Here is a 27,961-nt window from a genome sequence, read left to right as displayed (position 1 = left end):
TCAAAATAGCTAATTATTTCTCTAGTCTTTCTCTCCCCAGATGATGTTCTAGTTTTATTCATAACTTTATTTATTACTTTGCTTTAAATTTTTAAAAATCTCTTTAAAATTTATTGGCTTTTCAGATTTTTATTAGTCACATACCAGTTCACTGATCTTTTTCCTTCCTTCCTTCCTTCCTTCCTTCCTTCCTTCCTTCCTTCCTTCCTTCCTTCCTTCCTTCCTTCCTTCCTTCCTTCCTTCCTTCCTTTCTCTGTCTCTCTCTATGTCTTAGGCGATATAAATTTTCTTCTCTGAACTTGATTACATCCCAAAGTTTTAATATATTGTCTTGTTCTTATTCCTGTTGATAAAAATGTGTTGTTATTTCTGTGATTTGGTCTTTGACCTGTCAGTTCTTTAGGATTAAGTTACTTAGTTTCTAGTTCATTTTTAATACTTTCTTCAAAGTCTCTTTATTGAATGTAATTTTTATTGGATTTTAGACAGTAATGGATATGTTTAATACCTCTCCTTTTCTTCATTTGTTTGTGGAAATTTTTATGCCTTAGTATGTGGTCAGTTTTTCTAAAGGTTCCATGTATTGTTGAGAAATAAGTATATTCTCTTCTATTCCCATTCAGTAATTTCTAGAGAATTGCTTCTGATTTTTCCAAAGTTCTATTCACATATTTAAAGTTATTTCATGTTTATTTCTTGTTTATAGTTGCCTAGGTCTTAGAAGGATAGGTACAGCAAATTTTCAGCAATCACTTTACTATCTTCCTGTAAATTGATTAATGAATGTTTCCTTTAAGTATTTAGATACTCAATATTTTTTTGTGTTCATATTAAGTGTTGGTATTAATTTATGGTGCCTTTAACCATAACATAGTTTTCTTGTTTATCTCTTTTAATCAATCTGTTTTTACTGTGATTTTGTCTGAGATCATGACTGCTGCCCTAGCTTTTTTGATTCAGCTGAGGCATGGTAGATTTAACTTCAGCACTTTATTTCAATTACAAATTATCTTTATTTTTCAAGTTTGTTTCTTGTAAGTAACGGTTATATTCTATTTATTAATCCATTGTGCCCCTCCAGGACACTCTCTTTCCTTCTTCAGCGAATCTAGTGCCCATCTCCTATTCTTCTTCCCCCCATGCCCACCTTATCGTACATATTTGATACTCTCTCAAAAACCTCACCTTCCTAGGTCTCAACTTACTCATTTCTCATTCATTACATGTTCTTTTATCCCACTTTAGCTACATATGGAGATGTTTATGAATTCTGAAATTCCTTTAATCATTATCAGTGATTATTCCACCCTGCCTCCTATCTTATAATCCTTCTGTTCTTTGTCCTCACAGTGATCTCCAATACCTCTACTCCTACATTCTTCCACTTCTGCACTGGCCACTCTCCACACTCTCCACACTCTCCTTTCCCCTACACTCAAGAACCTTGCCCCCTTACCTCATTGACAATCATGGTCCAATAAGCCCTACGTTGGATTGCTCCTACCATCTACTACCTTTTCTTATAGTCACTTGCTGTTCAGTGAAGCTGGAAAAAAATCGTAAAGCCATGCTGATTGCATCCACTACAAATTTTGTTACATAATCTCTACTGAAGCTTCCCTGAATCAAAACAATCCTTATAGACTTCCTAATAGATTCACTATCTTCTCTTACTATATCAGCTTTCCAAACCTTCTCTCCTTGTTCAAACTTTCCTTTATGTCCAGTTCTCTCAGCTTAGAACTTTGTTTCATATTTCACTGAAAAAATTTTGGCTACTTTGGATTCACTCTTCTTTTCTTCTCATCTCATCTTACTCAGATGCCTTCCTCTGCTATCTCTTCCCCTATCTCTCATGAAGCAACAGCCTTTCTCCTTGCCAAGGCAGAGACTTGCATAAATCATCCAATTTCATCCCTTTTTCCCTAGCAGATTATCTGCTCTGTTATCCCCAATCCCAGTAATCTTCAGTCTCTCTACTGGTTATTCCCTGCTACTTACAGATATGCCACTAATTCTTTAACCTTTTTTTTTTTTTTTTTTTAAAGTATTCAGTCCATCTACTCCTGCTAGCTTCTAGCCTGGACTGGCAAAATGGTTATTTTCTGAGCAGAAATAGGGAAGTTTGAAGTAGAGGGGAGTTTGGAGGGAAAGATAATGACTTCAGTTTGGGACATGTTGGATTTAAAATATCTATGGGGTATCTAATCCAAGAGACAGGCATGACTGGAGGTCAGGAGAGACATTAAGGTTGGTTAAATAGATCTGATAATCATGTACATGGAGAAAATAACCTGGGAAGACAATTAACAATTGCTTTGATCTTTATAGAGATTCAGCAAAGGAGAATGAGAAGAAACAGTCAGACAAGTAGGAGAACTAAGAAGGGAAATTATCAAGGAGAAGAGAATGATGGACAGTGTCAAAAACTACAGTGAAGTCAAGAAGGAAGAGGGTTTAGAAAAGGCCGCTAGGTTTGATGATTACTTGGAGAAAGCAGTTCATTTGAGTGATGTGATCAGAGACAAGATTCCAGAAATTGAGAGGAAAGGAAGTGGAGGCATGGATAGATGACTTTCTTGAGTTGTTTAGCTATGGAAAGGGTGGATATATTGATATGTCTATTGATATATAGATAGCTATATCAAGATATATAGAAATGATATTAATTATATGTCTATATGTCAGTATGGAACTTGATAGTGGCATAGGCAGATCAAGTGAGGTTTTTGTTTGTTTTTTTTTTTTAAAGAATGGGTGGACTTGGTAGTTTTGTAGGCAGTAGACAGGGAGAAACTGAAAATTCGTGAGAATAGGGATGATAGAGGGGGAACTCAGCTGAATAAAATGGAACTACATGTGCTTGTTAAAGTGTTTATTGCCAGTGAGTTCATTTACTACTTTCTCTTTCCATAATAAGGATATGATTATATGAGATTTCTCTAAATTTTGTTCATTTCAGTATTATATTTATACACACAAATAGTCATCAACTTCTTTTATGTTCTCAATATTGCTGCCATAAAATTACTTATCAGTTTCTGAAAAAAAATTATTTTCTCTTTATTTACCTTGCTCACTTTTTATTTAGTGAATTTGAGTTTCCTTTTCAAAATCACGTTGCTAATGATTTTCCAATTAGTGGATCTTGCAAGAAAGCATCTCTCTTCATTTCGTTTATCCTTTCTATGGTCTTATCTCTAATTTACTCTCTGATTTTTAAGATTTCCTCTTTTATACTTTGAGTTAATTTTTAATTTTGAAATTTTGTACTTATTTCATTAATTTTCTTTCTTTTTTGTTACTTTAATTTTTCAGAGAAATGTTTCCATAATGCTGGCTACTTTAACTGCATCCCAAAATATTTAAATTGTCTCATTGTTATAACTTTATTTTACACAGTTATCAGTTGTTTCTAGCATTTGTTATTTGACTCAATCATTATTCAGGATTTTAACTTATTCTTGATTTCGATCTGTTGTATTGCTTGTAGTCCCCATTTTAATTGCAAGCTTTATTTCATTATGATCTGCTAATTATGTCTTAATATTGCTACGTTTTACAGTTATTTATGATTTATTTGTTCTCTGACATGCCAATTTTAAAAGTTTTATGTAACACTGGTTAGTATGTATATTTTTTAATGTTTCCACTCAGAAAATTCCAAAATCTCTCCAGTCTAATTTTTCCAACAGTATCTCTAGCTCTGTTTAATTAACCAGGAACATAAACATCTCATACAATTGTACCATTATCTCTTTTAAAAAAATTATTCAGCTTTCTATTTGTCATTTTAGACATCACATTTGTTGCATATCTATTTAATAATGTTGAGTTCTTCTCTGTGGTACCATTAAGCATAATATAGTTTCCCTTTTGGTATTATTAATTTTTCTTGCTGTCTTGTCTGATATCATGATTGAAAAACCTCTGACCCCCAGTAAATTTTGTTTCTATCCTTAATTTTCATTATGTATTTCTAATTTTTAAACATAATTTATGTATGCAACTTATTGTTGGAATTTGTTTCTTTATTCTGCTATTCTGTTCTGTTTTATACGTTCATATTTAATGTTTTAATTGTAAGTTTTACTATTTTCCTTCAGTTAATTAATTTACATTATTTTTTCTCAATGATCTTTTCATTTAAACTTTGTATCTCCTTTTAGGTTTCTTTATGCTACTTCAGTGTTAACCTTTTCTCATAGCTTCTCCCCAGCTTCCATTAGTTTTCTGGTCTTACCTCAAGGGTTTTGTTGTTGTTGTTGTTGTTGTTTTTTACTTTAAGATTACTCAGATTATTGCCTTTGTTTTCGTTAATTAATTTTTAAAATTTGTCCCTATTTTTTTCTCTTCTCTCTCCCTATCTAGATAGAAATATAATTTGGAGCTCTCCTTGCCCTTCCTACCCTTGAGCAACATTCATCTGTGATGTCCTTTTCTGAGAAATGTTAATTTACATTTTTATTGCTACTTCTTTTCCCATGTAGTCAATTCAAAAAAAATTTGGTCTCTCTTTCATGTGTTACACACTTAGATATTCTTTATTATTTTTTTGTATTTCATACAAAGGGGGACTCTTGTGAGGATAAAGAAATTGTTTTTTACTATTTATACATTATATCTTATTCACACACACACACACTCTCTCACTCACTAGTGTTACAGTTTTTTCTTCAGTTTTTGAGGAACCTTTTATACTAAGACTCTCTCACTCTGACCTCTTAAAAATTTTTATTGATAGTTTGTTTTTACACCATCTTCATTTCCTAACAGCCTTTCCCCCTCTTTTCTAGAGTGCTGTCTCTTATAAAGAATAAAGACATCAGTTTAGCAAAACTAGTTGATATGTCAACTAAGTCTGAAAATACGTTGTACACTCATTGGGTTTCCCTTTCTCTGCAAAAAGGGAGAGAAGCGTGTTCTCATATATTTTTCAGTTTAGTAAGATCTTAACTCATGAAGCATACTTTTCGTTCAGGTCAGCAGTTATTTATGAAATACCTCCTGTGTGCCTGGTAGTGTGCTAAGGGCTAGAGATATAAAGACAAAAACAGCTCTAGAAGCTCACATTCTAAGGAGGAGATTGTGTGCAAACAACTACATGCATACAAGCATTCTGCAGGGTAAACTGAAGGTCATCTCAGAAGGAAAACACTAATATTAAGGAGGACTAGGAAAAACTTCTTGCAGAAGGTGGGATTTGAAGGAAGTCAGGGAAAGAGGGGAATGAGATAAAGCTATAAAGAATATTCCTGCCAGGAGGAATAGCCAATAAAAACGCAGGGAGTCAGAATTCATGTCTTTTGTAAGGAACAACAAGGAAGTCAGTGTCACTGTATCACAGAATACATGAAGGAGAGGGCAGGTTGTCAAGAAGTGTTCACTGGACCAGAGAACATGTGGGAGGGAGTAACATGTAAGAAGACTGGAAAAATAGGAAGGGTCTGGGTTAGGAAGGGCTTTAAAAGTCAAACAGAAGTTTCTATTTTATCTTGGAGGTAATATGGAACCACTAGTTTGTGGTCGTTTCCAGATTAGGATTCACTTTAAAGGATAATCTTTCTTCTATAAATGACAGATAAAACTCTGTTTCTAGCCCCAATCCTGATAAGGAGGGGGTGGGGTGGGGTGTTGAGTTGGAGGGAATAATTTCTTAAAAGTATGTTAGCAATAGTTACATGACCAAGTATTATAAAATTAGGCTTTAATGGTACTATATATTTTTGTTATGTGTGGGCCTACTCAGCAATGCTGCTAATACTGGTGTCCTTCCAGGAAGTTGCTAAAGATTTTTCTATAGGTACACACACATGCATATATACATACACGCACATGCATGCTTGTATGTAATTGCATATATGTAATTACAAGTAGGAAGTTTGTCCACTGACAATAACTGTGGTTCTTAGACCTGCTGTTTGCATTTCATTGTCTGCTCTTGTACTTTCTGTCTCTTGTCACATACACACACAGGGTTTTTTGTCTCTGTGTGCCATTTCCTCTTATTTCACAGCTGTGCCTCACCATGTAAAAATCTTCCTCATTTTGTTCTTATAGTATTGATTTGATTTTTCTGCCTTCTTATCATTCTTCTTCACTTGGTCTTCTCAGTTCACTCATGGGTTGGGTGCTGCCTAGAGAGGATATCTTTAGTTGACTAAATGTTGCTAACTGTGATGTGTGTCTCATTGTTGGCAAAACTTATTTAGTAATTTTTATGTTTTATCACTGGCTGGAAGATTTGAGCCTAACTTCTTTCTTGATCTCTAATATCAGATCTCCAACCATCTGTAAGACATCTTGAAATGGATATCTCATAAAACTTAGCATATTATTTGTCACCCCCTTCCCTGAGCTTCTCTCATTCCTAACTTTTTTATTATTAAGCGCACCACCATCCTCCCAGTTCCTCAGGCTTGCTACCTCATTTTTGATTCCTCACACTATCTTGACCCCCATATCCAATCAGTTGCCAAGTCCTGTTGTTTCTGCCTTTATGGCATATGGCCCCTTCTCAGGTACAGCCAGCAGCCTAGCCTGGTACAGGCCTTTATCACCTTACACCTGAACTTTTATAGTAGCTTTCTGGTTGGTTTCCCTGCCTCATGTGCCTCTTCACTCAATCCGTTCTCCACTCAGCTGTCAAATTAATTATCCTAAAGTACAAATCTGACCTTATCACCCTTTTCCCCCAATGAGAGAACACCAGTGTTTCACCTCCTTGAGCAGAGATAAAATCCTCTGTTTGGTTTTTAAAACTCTACAACTTGACCTCTCCCTACTTTTCCAGTCCCCGTTACAGGACTTTACAGTGTTCCCACATACTCTGTGATCCAGTGACATTTCGATCCTTGCTGTTTGTTGTGCACAGTATTCCATCTCCAGACTACATGCATTCTCACTGGCTATACCCCATACTTGGGACTTTCTCCTTCCTCATCTCCAACTCATGATTTCCCTGCTTTCCTTTAAGTCTTAGCTACAGTGCCAACTTTTTGCAAGAAGCCTTTACAGATTTTTGGTAATCTTAATGCCTGCTCTCTGAGATTCCCCTGTTTAGCATGGCTATATTTGTTTGTACATATTTGTTTTGTTGTTTTCCTCAACAGACTGTGCCTTTCTTTGTATCCTCAGCACTTGGTGCAGTTCCTGGTGCACACATAGTAGGCATTTATTTTATTTTGTCATTCGTTAACTTGATTTGACTTGATTGTAGAAAACATTAGAGAACGTGTGGCCACAACCATTATTCTTTTTTGCAATGTGATTTGCGTGGGGCCTGTTGAACTATTAGCCCACTTGATTTCATTTTCTGTGTAAGATGTGTTAAGACTTCTTGTTAAGGTATTCATCCAGAAAAGCAAAATTTAACTGTTAGCTCCTTAAGAAAGACCTATTCCACTATGAAATGTTGGTTTCCTTTAAACCATTCTTGATTTTTTCAGGAGGATGATACATAGTGTTTTACAGAAGTTATTTGTTTTGCTTTGCTTTTTCCAACATTTTATCAATTGTTTTTCTTTTAGTTATGTGTTTGCTATTTTCCCTACTCTACCTAATAAAAAACATCCTTATACTGAACAGTTAAGCAGATGCAGCAGACACATTAGTGCTGTTTGACTGATATATATTCCACATCTTCATGTGGAAAAGGGTGAAAAGTGTGTTTCATTGTTTCATCTTCTGTTTTCTGGAACTGATATATCTGAGTCCAGTTGTCTTTTAGTGCTATTTTTATTTCTGTTACTGTTACTGGGTACATTGGTCCCCCAGTTCTCTATAGTTTTTATTCCCTAGCATTTATTTCCCTGGTTCTCTGTAGTTTTTGTTTACTCTTGTTGAAATGAAAACAATTTTGCTTTCAGTTTTATTTTTGTTTGTTTCCTCGTTTTCATCATGAGTGTACATTATTGTTGAAAATGTCCTTTTATATTAGTGATATTTTTCAAAAACCACTGTGCAAATGTTACTAAGATGTTTTGGGAGATTTATTTATTTACATGAGAGATGAATGCATTTCATTGGTTTATGATCCTGTATTCTCTATATGAGCATTAAACTTTTTAACATCAGAAATAATTGTATTAATGAGGTATATTTTTTTTAATTTCCTTTTTAAAAAATGCTACCCATCTGAAATAAAACAATTGTCTACTAAAGGCCAGAAACATTGAGTTACCATTTCTCAGCCAGTAGTTAGTAGCTTAACTTCATTTTTTTGTTGTTGTTTTCCATTGTACAAATGTTATATTAATTACTTGAAATCTAGACCTGCTTGCTTAAAGAATCTTAATTTTGAAGTACATTATAGGATTATTATTCATTGCACCTTTTGATTTCATTTGAAAACTTGTCAGCTTTTTTTTTCTACTGTCCTTCTCAGTAAGAGGGAACCAACTTTTGTCCTGCTAATACTGGGCTAGTATATACAGCTCTATTATAATCATATATGGAATTTCTGATTTGAATGTATATCCTCTATTCTAGCACTACCTGAGAAAAGCCCATTTTTAAAATTCTATTTTATTCAAAAGACTATTTCCTTTCTTTTTGTGTCAGTTATTGCCATTGCAGCATTGTAATCTTTTACCCTTCTATTGTCTCATGGGATGCAGTAAAGCAGCATCATAGAATTCCAATGTGTGTTGCATGAGAAAATTTTGAAGATCTAATTGTTTGTTGAATTGAACATAGTAGAAAACCATTCTTCATATTAGATCCTGAATGCTGTATTCTAATAACAGAATCCAGTTATTCTATTTGTGCATTCATGACTGTGGTACTGGCATGAGTTGTCATATTATTTCCTAGAGAACTTACCTTTTAAAAATTATAAAACCAAAGATTTTAAATAGGTGTGTAGTTGGTTTTGCCAAGCTTTACAACAGTTGTTTTTATTTTACAGAATGTTTTTCAGGAATCCACTATTAATCATATCCTAACCCTATAAAATATGTAACAAACCATTGAACAGAATAATGACAGTAGAGATTTCATTTGAATTCATGCAAATGTAGAGGTTTTCCAGAAAACCATTTTTAAAGTAGGAACTATGTTTTGAAACTAAAACAAAGAATAATGTCAGAGCAGAAATCTGTAATGAAACCTCATAATAGCTGAAAGAGTACAATAAATTTTACAGAGAGTTTTCCATTTTCTGTTCATTTTCAAATTCTAATACTAAACTCTGTTAGTAGTTACTATAAAATAATGAAACATGAAGTCCTGCTGATGTAAAACTATTAGTAATCTGTTACTTTGCATAAATTTTCACTCAGATGATTGTCTCTGATCTTCTTATGGAAGAATTTGTTTTACGATTTCCTGCCGACAAATGAGACTTATTAGCCATCTCCTATGAATGAGTAGGGCTGTAATCTGCAGTGCTTAAACGTTTTAAGGAAAAAGCAATCAGAGGGTACAAATTATATGTTGTTGTCTTTGCTGTAGTTTGAGACCAGTTATATTTACGTGAATTAGAGTCCTACCTATCTATCAGTCTTGAGGAATGGTAGCAGTTGATAGTACTCTTTTCATCATCTCAGAGCTGGAATGTACCTTGAGAGGTCATCTAGTCTACCTTTCTGCTTCCAGATCCCATTCTCATTTTAGACTCAGTACATGTAAAACCAATTTCATCATTTTCTTACTCTCTCCTGTACCTCCTTCAAATCCCATTAAGTTTGGAGACCTGAGATCAAATTTTGTGTCTTCTGTTTACTTCCTTCATACCCTTAAGCTTTTGGGGGTCTCAATTTCTAACTTAGTAACATAAGGGGATTGGGCTGCTTTTATTTATATTTTTTTCTATCTAGTTGTTTATTCAGTATTTCACCAAGTCCTCTTCTAGCTATTGATCCTATGAAAACCCCTTAACAATACCAAAAACTGGTGTTCCCTCCTCATTTCCCAAAGTCTATCTCACTCATGTAGACTTTAAACCTGAATTATCTTTGTTCCTCCCTTTTCCTTGCTCCTGATGTGTGATCAGTCCAGTGCAGTTTTCCTTCATAATACTTTTAACATATTTCTTCCATTCTGTTTCCACCATCACGGCTTAAGTCCAGAGACTTAACTACATGCCTGGATTACTGTAATCTTCCTACTGATTTGTCCCTTCCTCTAGTGTGTGTGTGTGTGTGTGTGTGTGTGTGTGTGTGTGTGTGTGTGTGTGTGTATTCAATATATTCAGTAAATTCAATATTGTCTCCATTGAGACAGTATTTGTAAAACACTTAGTGTAGTGACTGGCGCACAGTAGGTGCTATGTAAATGCTTATTTCCCTCCCGCTTCCATTTTACTCCTCAACTTTGCCTCAGAACCACTCTACCATGTAGTCCACTTTCATCTTCTTTCTTATTGGAAGGTCATAGACACCTTTATAGGATGAGAATTGAAGTCCTGATAAGAGAATTCTGTGAGTATATATAGAAAAGGGCAGAAGACTGAACTTTGAAGATGGAGTTAGGAAATATAAGGATTTTATACGTGTGTGTGTGTGTGTGTGTGTGTGTGTGTGTGTATGTGTATGTATATCCCGTACCAGTGTCAAGTGCTGGTGAGAAGTAGAGAAAAATTAGGATGTTAAAGTGAGGCCCTAACCCTACCCTTGCCCCACTTTAATTTTTTAATTTTATTTTTAAAATCTTATTTAGCTATTTCTCAATTAGATTATAAACTCCTTGAGGACAGGGACTGTCTTATATTTCTTTGGAAGCTCATGAGAAATAGGTGTATTTGATGATTATTAAATCACTAGTGACATTCAAAAGTTCAATTTCAGAAGTGTTTTGAGGAAGAATATCAGATTGCAGAGAATTAAGGAATATGTAGGTGATGAAAAAGTGAAAGTGGTGGTTATAGATTATTCTGTGATTTGTAAAATCTAAATTTGCCTTGAAATGGAGAGAAATAGAGCTCAAGTAACAAGGGGCAGCAAGGTCATGCTAACTTTTTTCCAGTATGTAAGAGAAATCTACATGTTTGGAAACCAAAGGAGAAGCCAGTGAAGAGGAAAAGAAAAGGAGTGGGAGAGCAGGGTCACTCATGTTACTTAAACTCAGTATGTCCAAAACTGAATTCATCCTTCCCCCAAATCCTTACTTCTTCCTAGCTTACTTATTGATGTTAAGGACACCACCACCCTCTCAGATTAGAAGAGACTATATATGATAATGAAATCTTTATGTTCTAATGAGGGAGAAGAAACAAATATCCCCTCAGAATCCTCTCAGGGGACTGGTTTTATTATATTTTGATGATCTTAAAAGATGAACAAAAAAGGAAAAGAAAAAGAATAATGCACCAGGGAATTTTGAAAGAAGGCAGAAAGAAGTGGAGCTTCCTTATCTCATAAATAAGAGTACATAAGGAGACTCTACAAATATGGTATAGGGGAGCAATCTAAACATGAAATATACTTTTATATGAACCAGTCAAAAAAAAAGCAAGCAAGAATATAGAGTCTGGTGTAGAAATAAAAAATTGGGTGGAGATAAGAAGAGAAGATGAGAGATTAATAAGGAGGGTAGAAATTAGTCAAAAGAAAAATAAACTCCATTTTCAGAGAGTGGTGTGTGAAGGGAAGGAATATAAGGAAAGAAAATTCAAGGGTCAGAACTTGTAACTGGAAACTTGGACAAGGGGAAGAGAAAGAGAAGTAGTAGAATAGATATTGATTTCTTGAAGAGATCTCTCCTGTTAAATACACAATCCTCTCAACACCTTCTTCTTCACTGTAAAGAAGAAAAATGGAACAAAGTAGAAAAAGACTTGGTTGGATAAATCTGAAAAAGAATGTGAGAAGCCTGCAAGAGTTAGCTGTTGTCTCCAAGTTCTTTCTCTAGATATTTCTGAGAGAATTGCTGAGAGATCTGAATTACTAAACTAAGAGAATTGTTTCCAGAGTTTAGGAATCAGTAGTAGTGTTGGTAAAAATATTCCCTTCCATGTCTCTTTCTCCTGCTTTTTTTGAAGAGCACAAAGGTGTCTTTGAAGTTTTCTCACTTCCAATACATTATCAATATTTTTTCATGTGTCTCATATTTGCTACTTAGTAAACTGTATGTGTAGTAATACTGACATTTTTTAAACCTATGAGACCAGAGGATTTGAGATTAGGAGAAAGAAGATTGAAGAAAAAAAGGTTTCTGTAGCTATAAATGGGATTGGAGATCAAAGCTAAATGAGTATTTAATGAGAATATGATTTCTGTTAATCTATAAGGAAATATTAGAACATACCCTTTGATTTCCTTAGGACCTGAGTAGAGAATTAATAAGGAAATGAGCCAGTAGCATTTAGAGTGTATGTTGACCCCAACATAAGCTACATGTGAAGTCATTGTCCCTACATCTGCTATGCCAATTAATTGGGTAAGTCATATTCATCATATTTGCACGTGATAAAACTATGAGGATTAGCTAACTTACTAAATGACAAAGCCAGAATCCAAAAAGACTTTTAAAAAATCCAACAAACTAGAACAGTTAGCCAAATCTAGTGACATAAAATGTAATACAATTCCACCAATATTTAATGAGCATCTACTATATGCAAAGCATTGTGCTGAGCATTATGATTACAAAACTACATACCAAACAGTTTCTGCCTTTATGGAACTTAACTTCCAATATAAAGATATCACATGTGCAGAAATAAATATAGTAAAAGGAAAAGTTATGACAGAGAATACAGTGGTGGGAATCAAGGCAGTCTATATGGAGGAAATGGCATCTAAGCTAAAGCCTAGAAGAAGGATTCCAAGTGGGGGAGATGAGAAATGCATTCCTGGCAGAGGTGGAATATAGCTTTGTTTGGAGCTGGGAGTCCATTTTGGTTGAAAGATAGTATTGATATAGTAGCATGAAATACGTCTAAATCACTAGGCACGTTGGCTAATATCTGTTATTCTTGCTCAGGAAGATTGGGACTGGTGGATTGCTTGAACTCAGTAGTTGTGAGCTGTGTTGGATTAAGCCAGTCACGTGTCTGCACTAAATCTGGCACCAGTATGATGAGTTGTTGGGGGTAGAGTTCCACTTGGCTAACTTGGAAGAGGTGAACCAGCCAGGTCAAAACAGGAATGGTTTGAAGTTTCTGTACAAGTAAACACTGAGTTTGTGTATGTGAGTTGATCTTGCATTTCCCCTCTGGATGAAATAGGGAGGGCTGGTCTTAGAGAAGAAGAAAAAAAAAATAAGGTTGGTAAGGTAGATAGGAGTCAGACTATGAAAGTCCTAAATGTCAAACTAAGAAATTGGTGTTTTATCCTGTAGCTAATGAGGAAGCTCTGAAAATTTTTGAATAGGAGATTGTCATGGTCATACTTTAGGAAGATTATTTTGACCCTGTGAAAGGTGAATTGGAGAGGGGAGATACTGGAGCAGAGATAAACTGGGAAGCTCTTGTAGTAGTCCAGGTAAGAGGCAGTGAGGGCCTGACGTAAGGCCTGGCTTTGTCAGCAGAGAAGATAGAAGAGAAACGGTAGATATTGGTGAGATGCAATTGACAAGCAAGCATTAGAATGATTATTTCTTCCTTTAGTGAAAGCACATAAACCATCACTGTATTGTTCACACTAATTTATGTTCTTTTATACAGCTGTCTTTAATGTAGCACTGCAACTGAAAAGTCTGATAATGAAACAGTTCTTCAGACATTCGCTATTACTAGATTCAAAATGTAGGTATTGTATGACTAGGTGACTTGTTTTCACACTGAGTACAGTTCCATCAAGCTTCACTTTTCATGCTGGATGTACTTGGTGTTGAACATCAAGCATTTAATAAATACTTCCTGTTTACCAACACTGTGCTAAACTGCATGTGCAAAGAAAAGCAAAAATAGTACCTGTCCTCTAGGAGCTTATATTCTAGTGGGGGAAACACATGTAAATAATTAGGTACATACAAGACCTACAGAATAGATAAAGGTGGCACAGCATATAAGACTCCAACTGCTAGGGGAGCCTGTTAGGAAACAAATGCTATTCATTTCTATTTTTCTCATCCCATTATTGACAGCTCAGTTGTAACAAGTTGCTAAAGCAACTGACCCAGTTCTTCATCTTTAATTTATGGATCTTAGGGATTCTATACACAGCTTCAGCCTGTTGACTTAGTGCTGGAAAACTTACAGATTAAGCTGTTTCTATTTAATATTTTTTCCTGCCTTCTGTTTGTGTGCTGTGGATGAAAATCTCAGCATTGATAGAACATTTGATAATGCAATTTACATTGTCATTCATAAAAAAGAAGACATGATTTGTGGGGGTTTAATGAGGCTGGAGTTCTAAACTAAAGTGTTGTTAAGGATCATTTTGGCTTCTAATTAGCCAGGTGCAGAACAATTTTATTTGTGTCATTTAATTTGTTTAATTTTAAGTGTAGGATTTGACTTGGGGGCTTAGAAGAATATGATACAGAACCTGAGAAAGAGCAGGAGCCCAGATTTTTCATTCTTTTATGACAAATATTCATTGAATATTTTCATTTTTCAAAAGTCCCAAATGCTCTAAAGTCTACACTTTCTGTAGAATCATTTTCAGGGCCCAAGGACCCACATTTTCTTTCAGTGTGGATTCTGGTTTATATTTTAAAGTCTGAAATCACCTAATATATTTTCTTTGATTGTTAATTTTGCATTATCTTATCGTACATATGAGGTGTATGCACCTCATGTTAATTTCAGTCATTTTTCTATATTAGTGAAGGAGATAATAATAGCAGCTAGAATTAATATAGCACTTTAAGGTTTACCAAGTGCTTTAATATGTTATCTCATTTGATCTTCATGATATTGCTGTAAGGTAAGTACTTTTATTTCCCCCATTTTATCCATGAGGAAGTGGAGTCAGAATGTTTAACTGATTTGTGCAGCTCACACAGATAGTCAAGTGTTTGAAGCAGAAATTCAAACTCAGGCCTTCTTGACTCCCAAGTCTAACATTTTTATCTTTTGTGGTATGGATAACTCAAAACTTTTGATAACCCCCACCCCAAATATTTTGATTGGGAGTGTTTTCTGTATTTACACTTGAATAGGACTGGCTGTGTTTAATGTCCTGGGAATTTGTATTTCCTTTAAAAAAAATGAAGTCTTGATATTGCAAAGCAAATGATTAACACAGGGGTGGGGAACCAAGGTCCTTAAGTGCAGCCCTTTGGCTGAATCCGAAATTAACAGAACAAATCCCCTTAGTAAAAAGATTTGTTCTGTAAAATTTGTACTCAGTTAAAAGGCAGCACCCAAGGACCTAGAGGGCCACATGTAGCCTCGAGGTGGCAGGTTCTCCATCCCTGGGTTTAGGGAGTTGTTTGTGTAATCAACAGAAATAAAGTTGGGAAAGAAAATTTTGTGGAAAGAAGATGAGCCCAGTTTTGGATATGCTGACTTTGAGCTGAAAACTAGAAGCCGAGATGTTGATAACTATCAGGAAGTTTAAAATGCAGGAATAGAGTTCAGTAGAGATGATGTAGCTAGAATTGGAGATTTTGGTCATCATCGTATAGGTAATTACCTGGAAAGTATAAAGAGAGAAGGGTGAAGGACAGATTTTGTTGTGCAGTGTTCAGGGCAAAAGGAAACAAAAACCACTGTCAGACAGGTAGGAGAGCAATGAGAGTGCAATTTCAAAGAAGGGGAGAGTATTAAGAAGTCAGCAGTCTCACATGGAAAGAGGTCAGTTAGTTTCATCAAGGATGAAAAAATCCATGTATTTGATGATTAGATTATTAATTATCTTGGAAAAGACAACTTGAGTATAGTAGTAGGTATTTAGTAGTATTGCCTGTGGGTAATAGAGTCACAGTAAATGGAGACAGCTTATTTTAGACATATAGCAATGAAACTTGGGAGAGAAAGACCTGACCCCCACTTTGAAAATGAGAGAAATATTGAGGCAGCTAGGTGTCTCAATGAGTAGAGCACCAGCCCCGGAGTCAGGAGGACCTGAGTTCAAATCCAGCTTCAGACACTTGACACTAGCTGTGTGACTTTGGTCAAGTCACTTAATGCCAATTGCCTTTTTTCCCCCCTCCAAAAAAAAAAAAAAAGAAAAGAAGAGAAATATCAAGAGAAATGAACAGACCTATTCCCTGACATTAAGAAGTTTTCAGAGCTGGGAATGCATTTATGAACTCTTACACTTTCTTAATTTAGTATTTCCTTGATCACATTTAGTGTGGGTTTTACTTCTCCACACACCCCCTTTATATAACTGGTCCATATCCTTTTCTTTTCATATATACTCTGATATTATACTGTATGTTGTATTATACTGTATATTATGTAATATGTTGTGTACAAGTCATATTAATGTGCTGCAACCTGCTTGTGCCCGCTGTATGACTGTCCTTCCCCATATGGGTCACCTGTAGTTATGATTAGAAAGAGATCATGGTGTTCCATGATTTGTAGTCATAAAGCATCACTTGAAGAATATTGGTGTCAAAAAAAAAAAGAGAGATGGACTGGTGTCAGGAAGTACTTTTAGTTTTTCAGGGCTCCTTGCACTCTGAGCAGTGTCATCTGTAAAAGAAGAATCAAAAGAATGTCACCGTCTATGGAGAATCTCTCTTTTCAGACTTTGCAGGTGACATTCTCTATGTCACAGACCTTCTTAAGACCTAGTTTGAGAAGTGCTACAGGGGTTGTGAGTGGAAAAGTTTAAGAAGCCCTGCTCTGTGACAGTTGGAAACACACCTTTGATGCACCTGTGTCTCTCTACGTTATTGTTGGATAGAATTCTTAATCATTTAATCTTTTAAGGAATCTCAGATAGTCTTCACACTGGAAAGAACAGTTGTTTCCCTTTGTGTTACTGTCCACTGGAAATTTTGTTCCCTTCTGAAATACGTGTCTTCATGAAATCAATATCTACTTCCAATGAAGAATGGTATTTTCTTAGATTAAAATATGTACATTTACAAAAAGTAGTAATTGAAGTGTCCTCCATTATATATGCCCTCCACCTTCCCATGTTAAACCCTACATTGTTGCCTAACACAGTCCTAGATTTGCATTAAATACACAGACATGCACATGCATGGGCACATGCACACACACACACCAGCATATCCTGTATCCATATGCAAAAAATTTTGAATGGGAAGATAGAAAACCAAATGAGCATCCGGTAGAATGTGTTTGGAAAGTCTTTGTCTGCTTCAGGTTTAACTGTGTTATCTCTGTCCAACTAGTTTTTCAAATATTAGCAAACTATTTACTTAGTTGCTTTTCTTTGCTGAGAGGACACTTAATTGTAAAATTCAGCATTAAACCCTAATTGTATTTTTGTTCTATTCATTATCATGAATATCTAAAAAGAGTTAGTGCAAAAGAATGGCTACCAATTGAGGAAGTCCCTCATGGCTTTTTGTTACACTGTCTTACCACACAAATCCATTTGTTTGCCAAGGGAATACTGTGCTTGATAAGGAGAGCAGCATTTATTTAATCTCACTTCTACCTCCCCCCATTCCCCCAAACACTATCCCATCCCTAGGAAAAAGGAAAAGAAAAACTAAATCTTTATATCAAATATGGGTCAGATAAAATAAATTCTCATATTGGTCATATCTAAAATTATGTGTCTTATTCTGCATATTTAGTCTTTAACCTCCATGTCAGGAGATGGGTAGTGTGCATCACTGATGCTCAGTATCATAGATGATCATTATATGTAATCAGAGTTCTTAAATCTTTCAGAGTTATGCATTGTTACAATGTTGTTGTTATTGTATAAATTATTCTCCTAGTTCTGCTTATTTAATTCTATGTCAGTTCATATGAGCCTTGCAGGTCCCTTTCATCATTTTTTGTAGCACAGTATTCCATTACCTTCCTTTACCATAATTCATTCAGTCAGTCTCCAATCAGTGGGCCTTATTTTCTAGTTCTTATCCACCACAAAAAAAATGATTACAAATATTTTTGTACATGTCAGTCTTTTTTCTTTGATCTCATTACAGTAGTGAGTATGCACAGTTTATAACTTGTTGGGTATGATTCCAAAGTGTTTTCCACAATTCATAGCTCAACCAATAGTGCTTTAATTTTCCTGTTCCTGCACTGATTTTTACTATGTTCTGTTCAACATACCTCCCTCTTCTGGCCCTGTGTTTTCTCACATGGATCTGTCATCTTAACATACAATGAAACCCTACTACTCTTAAATATGTTACTTCCTCTGAATAATTTAAGTTAAACCATTCCAGATCCGTAATCAAGTCATGAGTCTCATCCATCCAAGTTTCAACAATACCTGTTATATCAAATTTGTCTCCTTGTCTTAAATCTTCTACTAGATCCTGCCTGTTGATCATACTTTGACCATTTCGGTATAGAAATGTATTTGAGGCAATCTATATATTTCAGGTAATGGAATTTATCCCTGGCTTCTATCTTAAATCAATTCCTGAGTTTCAACTACTTTTCCCCCTTAGCATTGCTACTTTCTGTGACATCTAATTTCCTGAATATGCATAGGAAATGTTTAGTACTTCTTTTTCAATTTTTAAAAGCTTTATGATAAAATTTGCAGGACTAGCTGAATGTATTCTTACAGTCCTTGGTAGGTACCCTCCATCTCTGGACAGAAACCTGTCATTTCTGATATTTTAAGTGTGATCTAGAAACCTAAATTCTGTTCTCAACCATGTTCTTGCAGTTTACTTCCTAAATCTGCTTTCCTTTTCTGTATCCCTTGCCTTTGATGGATGGCAGTGGTAAAAACACTGCCTTTGCCTCAGTGATCTAGGGTGATTTTTAGCAGTGATTTCTAAGTTCCTTCTGGCAGTATCAGGCAGCAGGAATCAACACAACAGAGTAGAAAGAACCCTGGACTTGGGCTTAGAAAGGTCTGGGTTAAAATTCCTTCTCATTCACTTTCTAGCTTTGTGTCCCTTGCCCTGTCTCTTAACCCTCTGCACCTTAGTTTCGTCAACTGTAAAATGAAAATAATAAATAGCAACTACATTACAGGGTTGTTAGGAAGACCAAATAAGATAATGTAGTAAAATGCTTTGCACACTTCAAAATTATACATTCAAAATTATATCAGCTCTTTTAAAAATGACTTTTTTTCATATTTGTGCCCATATGAAACACTTGGAAGTAGGTAGTCGTTATCCATTTTGACAGATCTTTGGAGGTTCTCTTTACATGTTGGATATCTGCCTGGGAAGACAGCTGACACCTCTCTTGTTTTCAGTCAATAAATAACTGCTTCATTACCTCTCAGCATAATCACCAATCAACCTCTTCTTCCTTTGACCCTTCCTGGATGATCTCTTGCCTCATGACACCTGCATTTCTGTTTTTTCATTAGGGGAATTTTAGTCCTATTCCCATACTTGTTTATATTTTTGTATTTATATATATAAAATGTGTTTGTTGGCAGTTTGTTGGCACAGTGGATAGAGCAGTGGGCCTGCAATCTAGAAGACTCATCTTCCTGAGTTAAATCTGGCCTCAGATACTTACTAGATGTGTAACCCTGGGCAAGTCACTTGACCCTGTTTGTCTCTGTTTCCTAATCTGTAAAATGATCTAGAGAAGGAGATGGCAAACCTCTCCAGTATCTTTGCCAAGAAAACCCCAACTGAGGTCATGAAAAGTCAGACACGACTGAAAGGAATGAACAACAATAAAATATACTTGTGTTATCTGAATTTTCTCTGTACCTCCTAGCATACAGTCCATCTTTTCTGTACCTAAGACATATTTGATCTTGAGGAAGTTTGTCACACTGTTGACTCAACTGAGCCTTTTGTCTTTTGTTCTTACACTTTTGAACATTAATTCATTTTGAATCATATTTGTTCTGTCTTCTCTATGAGAATCATGATGCTTCTAGACAGAGGAGATGGAAACAAAAGGGAAGTTAAACAGTTCTGATGTCTCTGTGTCATTAGTACTTACCTAAACCATGGATGTATTTCTTGATTCCTTGTTTGTTTTTATTCTTGTTGTGAGTATAACTTTAATTTTTTTAAAAAAAAAAAAAGGTTTTTTTATCACCTTTTGCATTTTTTCTAAATGCTTCAGTGCTTTCTGGACTTTATATCCTGACATTATTCTTTCAAATTTAGACTATTCTTTTGGGCCCTGATTTTACTTAATCTTTTTTCCATATTTTGTTTGTCTTTTAAAAACTTGAGGATATTGGATAATTCTGTGTGTAAACATGTTGATTTCTTTAGGTACTTCTCCTTTTTCTTAACATCATTTATGATTGTACTATCAGAATTTTCAATTTCAGTAACAACATTTCCCTTTTGAACTATTTTCCAATATAAAAGCTCTAGTCATGGCATTTTATTTGCTTTGTGAATGAGCTCTTTGAAATCTTTTTGAAAGTCTGGGACACTCGTGATTATGCCAGGATTCCTTTCCTTTGTGATTATGAATTCCAAAATGTATTATCACTTTCTCCCATAATTCTTCTCATTTCCATTTCTCCAACACATTTCTCTGTGTTGGTGAGAATTAAGTTGAGAATAGATGTGTACCTTTTGTTGCTTACACTTCCTTCTGAAAGATGAAATAATAAAGCTATTCAAGAGTTTATCAGATGTTCTGACTTTTGCAGAAGTTAACACAGCCTTTACCTTGATTTTTTATTCTAATTCAAATATCTTTACCATAGAAAATCCTTTAAAATAGGTGTAAATGCTTAATACAGGTATAGAATTTAGAAGACATCAGGGTACTATGAAGTATGCAAGTAGACCATAAAAATGTAACTATGTTATAAGTTTAATCTATCTAAAATAAATATATTAATTGTAAATATTAATTGAATTCTTAACAATAATTTTACTTAATTTTTTAAGATAGTAATATTTTGGAGAATTACTTGTCTGGGATGGCCTACATCTCCTGTAAAACACTGTCTAGGAAAGTTTGAACTACTGCAGACCTCTTCCCCCTCTCAGATATGTATTAGATATTAAGGAAAGTAAAGATCATCAAAATCATTCCATTGATTAGTTTCTTCAAAAATAGACTATTCAACATTTAAATACTTTAAAATATAATTAAAAACATAATTGTATGTATTTGTACCTCTGGAAACTTGTCTTTTTCTTCATCATTCTACCTTTGCCTTTCTACCTCTTCTCTCTGTTCCATTTTGAAGAGGCAATGAAAACCACAAAAAGTTAGCTTAATGAGAGTGCCTTGCATGCAGTATGAAAAAGTCATAGTCCTTTCCTTTGCTTCTTAAGGGACAATACTCATCACTCTCCATTTGGTGGCAGATAATTTTTTAAAACACCTGCTAATTAAGGTCACCTCTTTCTTCTTGCCATCTTTAATTGGGAAGTGAAGCATGCATGTTTATTTAATCCTTAAATCCTTATTTAAAATAATTTTAACTTATTTAATAACTAATCTATGATGTAGGTACTACAAGTATTATTATCCTGACTTTACAGATGAAGAAAATGAGAACCTAGTAAGATTAAATGATTCATTTAAGGAAATGCCAGATAAAATGGAAAAAATACAAGATACGGAAGACCTGGGTTGAGATCTCAGCTCTGCTTCTCGTGTGACTTTGGACGGTTCATCTCAGCTCTCTGGAGCTCACTTTCCTTGTAGTAAGACAGGAGGCTTAGATTAGATGACTTGCAGGATGCAGTGTCTTACAAGGCCAGCCAACTAGAAGGCAGCAAATTCAAATCCAGGTATCTCTTGACTCTAATTCTAAGAAGTTTTTCGTTACAACATAGTGCTTCTATTTTATTCTTTTGCTGTAATCTCTAAATATAACAAAAAGTCAGCTATGTGACTTAATAAATAGAGACCTGAGCCTGGAGTCAGAAGACCTGAGTTAAAATCTGACCTCAGACACTTACTAATTGTGTAACCCTAGGCAAATCACTAAACCCTCTTTGCGTTCCTCCTGCGTCAGATAAGCTAGAGAAAGAAATAGCAAACCACTTCAGTCTCTCTACCGAGAAAACCCAAAATGGAGGTCACAAAGAGTCAGACCCCACCGAACAAGAGCAAACAAAATACAGCAAAAGATAGAAGTCCATAAATTTGCCAAATCTAGATCGTCAATATTATAAATTATCTTTCTGCTCTGTGGGAATAATACAAACAAAAAGCTAATAACCCTTTTGCCTCCTCTGAACCTTTCTTTAAACTTGTTTTTCTATTATCCTCCTTTCTTTCTCCACTTCTTTTAAAACTCACACTCTGAATATTCCTTCACAACACTTAATCCTAAACAGTTTAAGCCAGATATAGGTCAAGTAGAAAGTTTGTGATTTTCATTGGCATTTCTGACAAGTTATCAGGACTCTAATTTAAATTTGTCTTTAGTTTCCTCCCATTTCCTGTAGTCTTGTTTCTTTATTCCTGGTTTTTCATTGTCCTAATAGTAACCATTGGCAACCCAAAGCTGATGAGTTTGATACCTAACCCAGCCTTCCTTTTCTTAAGGAAGAATTTATTCTTTTAAGTTATTTTTAATTTAAAATAAATTAAAATAAAAAATTATTCTTTTAAATAAATTAAATTGATTTATCAATACTTTAATAAGATAATACTGTTGATCAAGTAATATGAACAAATGTTTGTCAAAAGGTTTGCTGACTGTTTGCAGCCATAGAAAGAAAGCTCTAAATCCTTAATAAAGGAAAGTCAGATCAGAGTAACTGCCATTTCACCACAAGCCTAGCAGATAGGCTAAGATGAAAAAAGATAAGCCTAATCAATACAAATATGATTGTGGAGAGATGGGCTCACTAATGCACTATTGGTAGAACTTTGAATTGGTCTAACCCTTCTGGAAGGCAATTTATAAATATGCTTTAAAAAATAACCAAAATGTACGTATCCTTTGTCTCAGAGATCCCACTCCTGAATACCATATGAGATTAAAGATAATTGCATCAGAAAACACATACAAAGAATTTTATGTTTTTATAATAGTTCTCAAGATGTTATTCTTTTCCTAGGACTTAATAATAAACCCAGGTTAGCTAGGTTTGTTATAATATAATTATATTTATAATAATACAGTTTGTTGACTAGCAGCAAAAATTAATAGTAATGGAAAAAGGAGTGAAGTAAAGCAAGAAGATACTTAAGACACATAAGCTTCTATGCCTTCCTTTTTAAATTGTTGTGGACTTGTTCTCTATTACTACAAAAAAGTGGGCAGTGATTTGCTATCACTCCACTCTGGCAGAGATGGAATTCTAGGACTCTAATATTAGAGTCATGCCTTTGTGTCTCTTATTTTTAAAACTCTTCTCAACTTTTCATTGTTAACGATTTAGGGGTGATGACAGCTGGCTCATCATTTATCTTTCATACTTGTCAAGCCTGGATTTTTGTAATGCTTTTCTTTTGAGGAACTTAGACACCATATTTGACTAATCTCTAGGGCATCTTTCTGAGGTAAATGAGAGCAAGACTGGAAAACTGAGTGAATTTTTCTAGCTTTCGGAGGGAATGGTACTAAACTAGTTACTTGTGTTTATATATGTGTTGAGTGAATGAAGGGAAAAAACAACTATAGGAAAATGTAAAGTAATATATAATTAATGTGCTAACTACTCAGTACTTGAATAGCAATGACACATGAGAAAAGGAGACACTGAGAAGAAGACATTGAAAGGCAGTTTCACTTAGTGGATAGATTCTAGACTTGAAGTCAGAAACACTGGAGTCCAAGTTCCAGCTCACAACTGACCTGGACAAGTCAGTAAACCTTTTTCAAGTCTTGGTTTCCTCTTCTGTAAAATAGGATATAATGATACCCCAATCTCATAGGATTATTGTGGGGACCAAAGGAGATAATATATGTAAACAAATTCTGAAACCTTATGTTGCTACATAAAATTTAGCTGCTATTAATTTGGCCATTGCTTTGTTCAAGGTGAGGTAGAATGCAAGATCCTTGAGAATATCTTCAGCCTACTTAGCACAGTTTCTAGCACATAGATGGCATTTAATCAAGTCAGTGCAACAAATAAGTTATCTAGTACTTAATATGTGCTCAGGCACTGTGTAAGCGAATTATACAAGTATACAAAAAAATGGAAGTATATAAGTATACAAAGAAAGGGAAAAAAGACATTACTTGCCATCAAGGAACTTACAATGTAATAGGACAGACATCATGTAAACAACTAAATAGATGAAAGAGGCAGAGACACACAGAGAGGCGCAAACTACAGGGAGGAAGACACACAGAGAGAGTACATTCTGTGAGGGGAGAACATTAGTAGCAGGGAGGCCTAGGAAAGGCTCCATAAGGAGGCAGACTGTCTTTAAAGAAGCCCCAAGCTTTCCAGGAGAACAGCTGCGCATAGGCTAGATATGATTCAGAGAGCCATAAGTATACTAGTATTCCTGGATCATGGAGTGAGTGAAGGGAAATAATTTTAAGAAGAGTGGAAACATAGAAAAGCATCAGGTTATTGATGATGTGTAAGTGCCAAGAAAAGAGTTTATATTTGATACTAGAGGTAATGGGGAGTCACTAGAGTTTAGGCCTAGCCTAAAAAGGCCAAGGTCTCCCACCACATCCTGGGCCATCTCCAGTCATCTTGATGAATATCTGGTCACTGGATCCAGATGACTCAGGAGGAGAAAGTGAACCTGGTGACCTTGCACAGCCCTCCCTCACTGAAAACAAAGTCAAGTGCAAGTCATGTCATCATTCCTCTGATGTCATGATCTTCTTCGAAAACGAGGGCAAACACAACCTAATGATTATTTATTGTGAAAATGCTTCTACCTTCTACCTATAATTTTCCCTTTCTGTCCTGGTCCCCCTCTTTACAAAGAAGAAAAATTGTAAAAGCAGTCTTCTTAACACTAGTGAACATATAATTGAAGTCATCTGCTTCCATTCTGTTTCTCCTCTTCTATTCCATTTTCCCTACCCTTGAACACAAATTTTTGCTCTTTTTCTTTCTGTATTTTTAATTTTCCATTCATTCCCTTCCTTATGATGTTAGAGTTTGCTTCTTCTACAAAGACCATCATGAAGGTGTGTGTGTGTGGGTATGTGGGTATGTGTGCATGTGTGCGTGCATCATTGGTAATCATATAGATCCCTTCCAGATTATTTTTATGCTTAAAATCAGATACCTAAGATACAAGGAAAACCAGTTATACTAAAATATTGTAGGTGTCATGTTAAATAACATTAGATATAGAGGGAGATTAGATAAGGGCCCAAAACAAAGCCTTGCGGCTCTGTTAGTGGGCATGATGTGGATGGAGAACCAGCAAAGAAGATTAAGTAATGATTGCATAGTTAAGAGAAGAACTAGGAGAAGGTAATGTCATAAAAACTTAGTCATGAGAAAGTATCCAGAAGGAGAAGGTAAGTAACAATGTCAAATACTGCACAGTCCAAGAGGGATTAAGGATTGATAAAAAGCTGTTGGATTTGGCATTGAAGAATTCATTAGTGAGGGGGGGGCCCGTGCCGCTGCTGAAGATCCCGCCTCTGGAGCCCTCTTAGGACTGTGCCTCTCAGAGCCGCGGCCGCTGCCGCAGGTCCCAGCTGGGCTCCGTGTCTGCAGCGCGAGGGACCTTTTGCGAGGGGTTTGCGGGTCCCTCTGTGGGTGGGGGGACCCGCGTGGCCGCTGGAGATCCCGTCTCGCAGCCCTCTCGGATCTCTTTCCCACGGTTTCGCTGCCGCGGTAGGGCTGCTCTCTGCTTCTCGCCCCGGCGCCCAGTCCACGGCGCGGGGGATCCCCCGCGAGAGGTTTGCGGGTCTCTCTGGAACAGAGGTCTCCCTCCCTCCAGTGTTCCGTGGTCTCTGGGTGCAGAATTCGCCCTGGGTTGGTCCCCTCTGCCGTTCTGTGTTTTGTGGGTTCGGGGCTGTGTGTATGTGCGTCTTTCTGCTTCGCCATCTTGGCTCCGCCCCCCCTCAATTTGGAATTTTTAAAGTTGTGTTTAAATTGGAGTATTTTGGGGAGATCTGAGCAAAAATGCTGACCCTCATGCCACCATCTTGACTCTTCTCAAAGGGATCTCTCTGGATGGGAATATCCAGATATACACACTACGGTCTCTGGCCCAGAGATTCCAGTTCCTGCTGAGATCCAGGTCATGAAACAAGAGAAGAGTAGGGGGTAGAGATTTGGGAACTTGCACTGATAAGAAAACTCTAAGCTTATCCTATCACTTCTGAGAGGAGTATGACTCCCTGCTCTGAGGTGGCAGCCTCTAGGCAGAAGGTTAGCAATCTGGCCTGGTTGCTGAAGTTAAAAAAACAAACCTGAGGGAGGAGTCCCATCTGTGAACAATGGTTCCTGAGGACACAGTCAATGGAGCCAAAGATCGACTGAGGCACAGGGGAGGAGGAGGAGGAAACAGTGACTCCCAATCAGAAGTCACAATCACAAAGAAGGGATCTCCTCTTTAACCTCCTTGATGGGGGTCATCCAGTCTCTTTGTAAAGCTCTTCAGTAATAGGAAGATCATTACCCAAAAAAGTCTGCACAGTCATCTTCATCAGCTTCTTTTCCACCCAATTTTGACTCCTCAGTATCCTCTACTCAGCCTGGAACGAGACTCCCCAAGGAAAGGTGGGAGGCAGACCAAGACCATGAAGCAATGGCATGTGTGGAACAACCTGGCAGACTACTTTCCTATCTCGATAACTGATTCAATGGAGAGTTGGCAACAGATGAGTTATTGCCATGAGAGACTCCATGGTATGGTGGAAAGAGCCCTGGAACTCAAGGCATGTGCAAAAAGAGACCTTTGAATATCAGAGTCTAGGCCAGTACAAGGATCCAACCTCTGCTTAAAGATTTCCAGGGACAAGGAACACACTATCAAAATAGTAGTTTGTCCCTAGAAAGCTCTGATGGTCCTGAATACCTAGGTTCAAGTTCCAACTGCCACACTTCCTAGGAATATGATACTGGGCCAGTCTCTTTACCACTTGGAGCTTCCTCACAGGACTGTGAGGGAAACACTTTGTAAATTCTTAAGACACCCACTAAATGAGCTAATATTATTATGAAGGAGGTGGTTGGGTGGGGAGACGTGGAACCTGGTTCTACCTCTGCCACTAATTTGCTAAGTTTCCCTGGGTCAAGTACTCCCTCCCTTGGGCCTCAGTTTTATCCCTTATAAAAAGAAGAGGTTGAACTACATGAAGTCTAAGACCCTTTCATCTGTGACCTTCTATGATGTTAAATCCTTGTTAACATAAACACAAAATTAAATCATTATTAAAAGGTCACTGGTAACTTTTTAAAGAGCAGTTTCAGCTGAAAAATGAAGTTGGAAGTCAGACTATAGAGTTTAGAAGTGAATGAGAGAAGAGGGAAATGGGAGCTCCTAATGTTGACCGCTTTCTTGAAGAGTTTAGGCTGGAAAGAAAGAGAGATATAGGATAGTAGCTAGCAGGGATGTTCAGATCAAGTAAGGATTTTTCAAGGATGGGGTAGTTGTGGGCATGTTCATAGGCAGCAGAGAAGGAGCCAGTAGAGAGGGAGAGATTGAATGTTTTCAAGATGGAGCAATCTGGAAAAGATGAGAGGGCAGATGGAAACATCCAGTTGTCCTCATGGAAATGTACTTTCTTTAGAATCATTGCAACTGATAAAACCTTATTCATTTTTTACATTAAAATGTAAAGTGATGAAAACAGACTAGATTAGGGGTTCTTTACCCTTTTGCGTGTCTTGGATCTAGTGAAGTCTATGGATCCCTTCTCAGGATCATGTTTCTTAATGCATGAAAGAAAATACATAGGAGTACAAGGGAAACCAATCATATTGAAATACAGTTATTGAGATATTTTTTTAAAGGAAGTTCATAGCCCCCAGGTTAAGTTCTCTTCAGCCTTTAAATCTAAGACTATGACTTAAATGGAACTGTTTGATTGAGATGATGTGTGTCATCATTCCAAAATGGAGGTCATAGTCTATCCATGCTTCTCTCCACTGATTCCAGTCCACT

General features: G+C 36.1%; 1 protein-coding gene across 5 annotated transcripts in view; it reads left to right on the top strand.

The window, feature by feature from the left end:
* The window catches only part of BTBD9 (BTB domain containing 9), a 504,605-nt gene that overhangs the window by 213,800 nt on the left and 262,844 nt on the right, over nucleotides 1–27,961 (top strand). The gene's annotated exons all lie outside the window — the stretch shown is intronic.

This window comes from Notamacropus eugenii, chromosome 2 (assembly GCF_028372415.1).
Source record: "Notamacropus eugenii isolate mMacEug1 chromosome 2, mMacEug1.pri_v2, whole genome shotgun sequence".
In the NCBI taxonomy this organism is placed as follows: Eukaryota; Metazoa; Chordata; class Mammalia; order Diprotodontia; family Macropodidae; genus Notamacropus; species Notamacropus eugenii.
The sequence above is the reverse complement of the archived record's forward strand: the minus strand, read 5'-3'. Positions and strand labels throughout refer to the sequence as shown.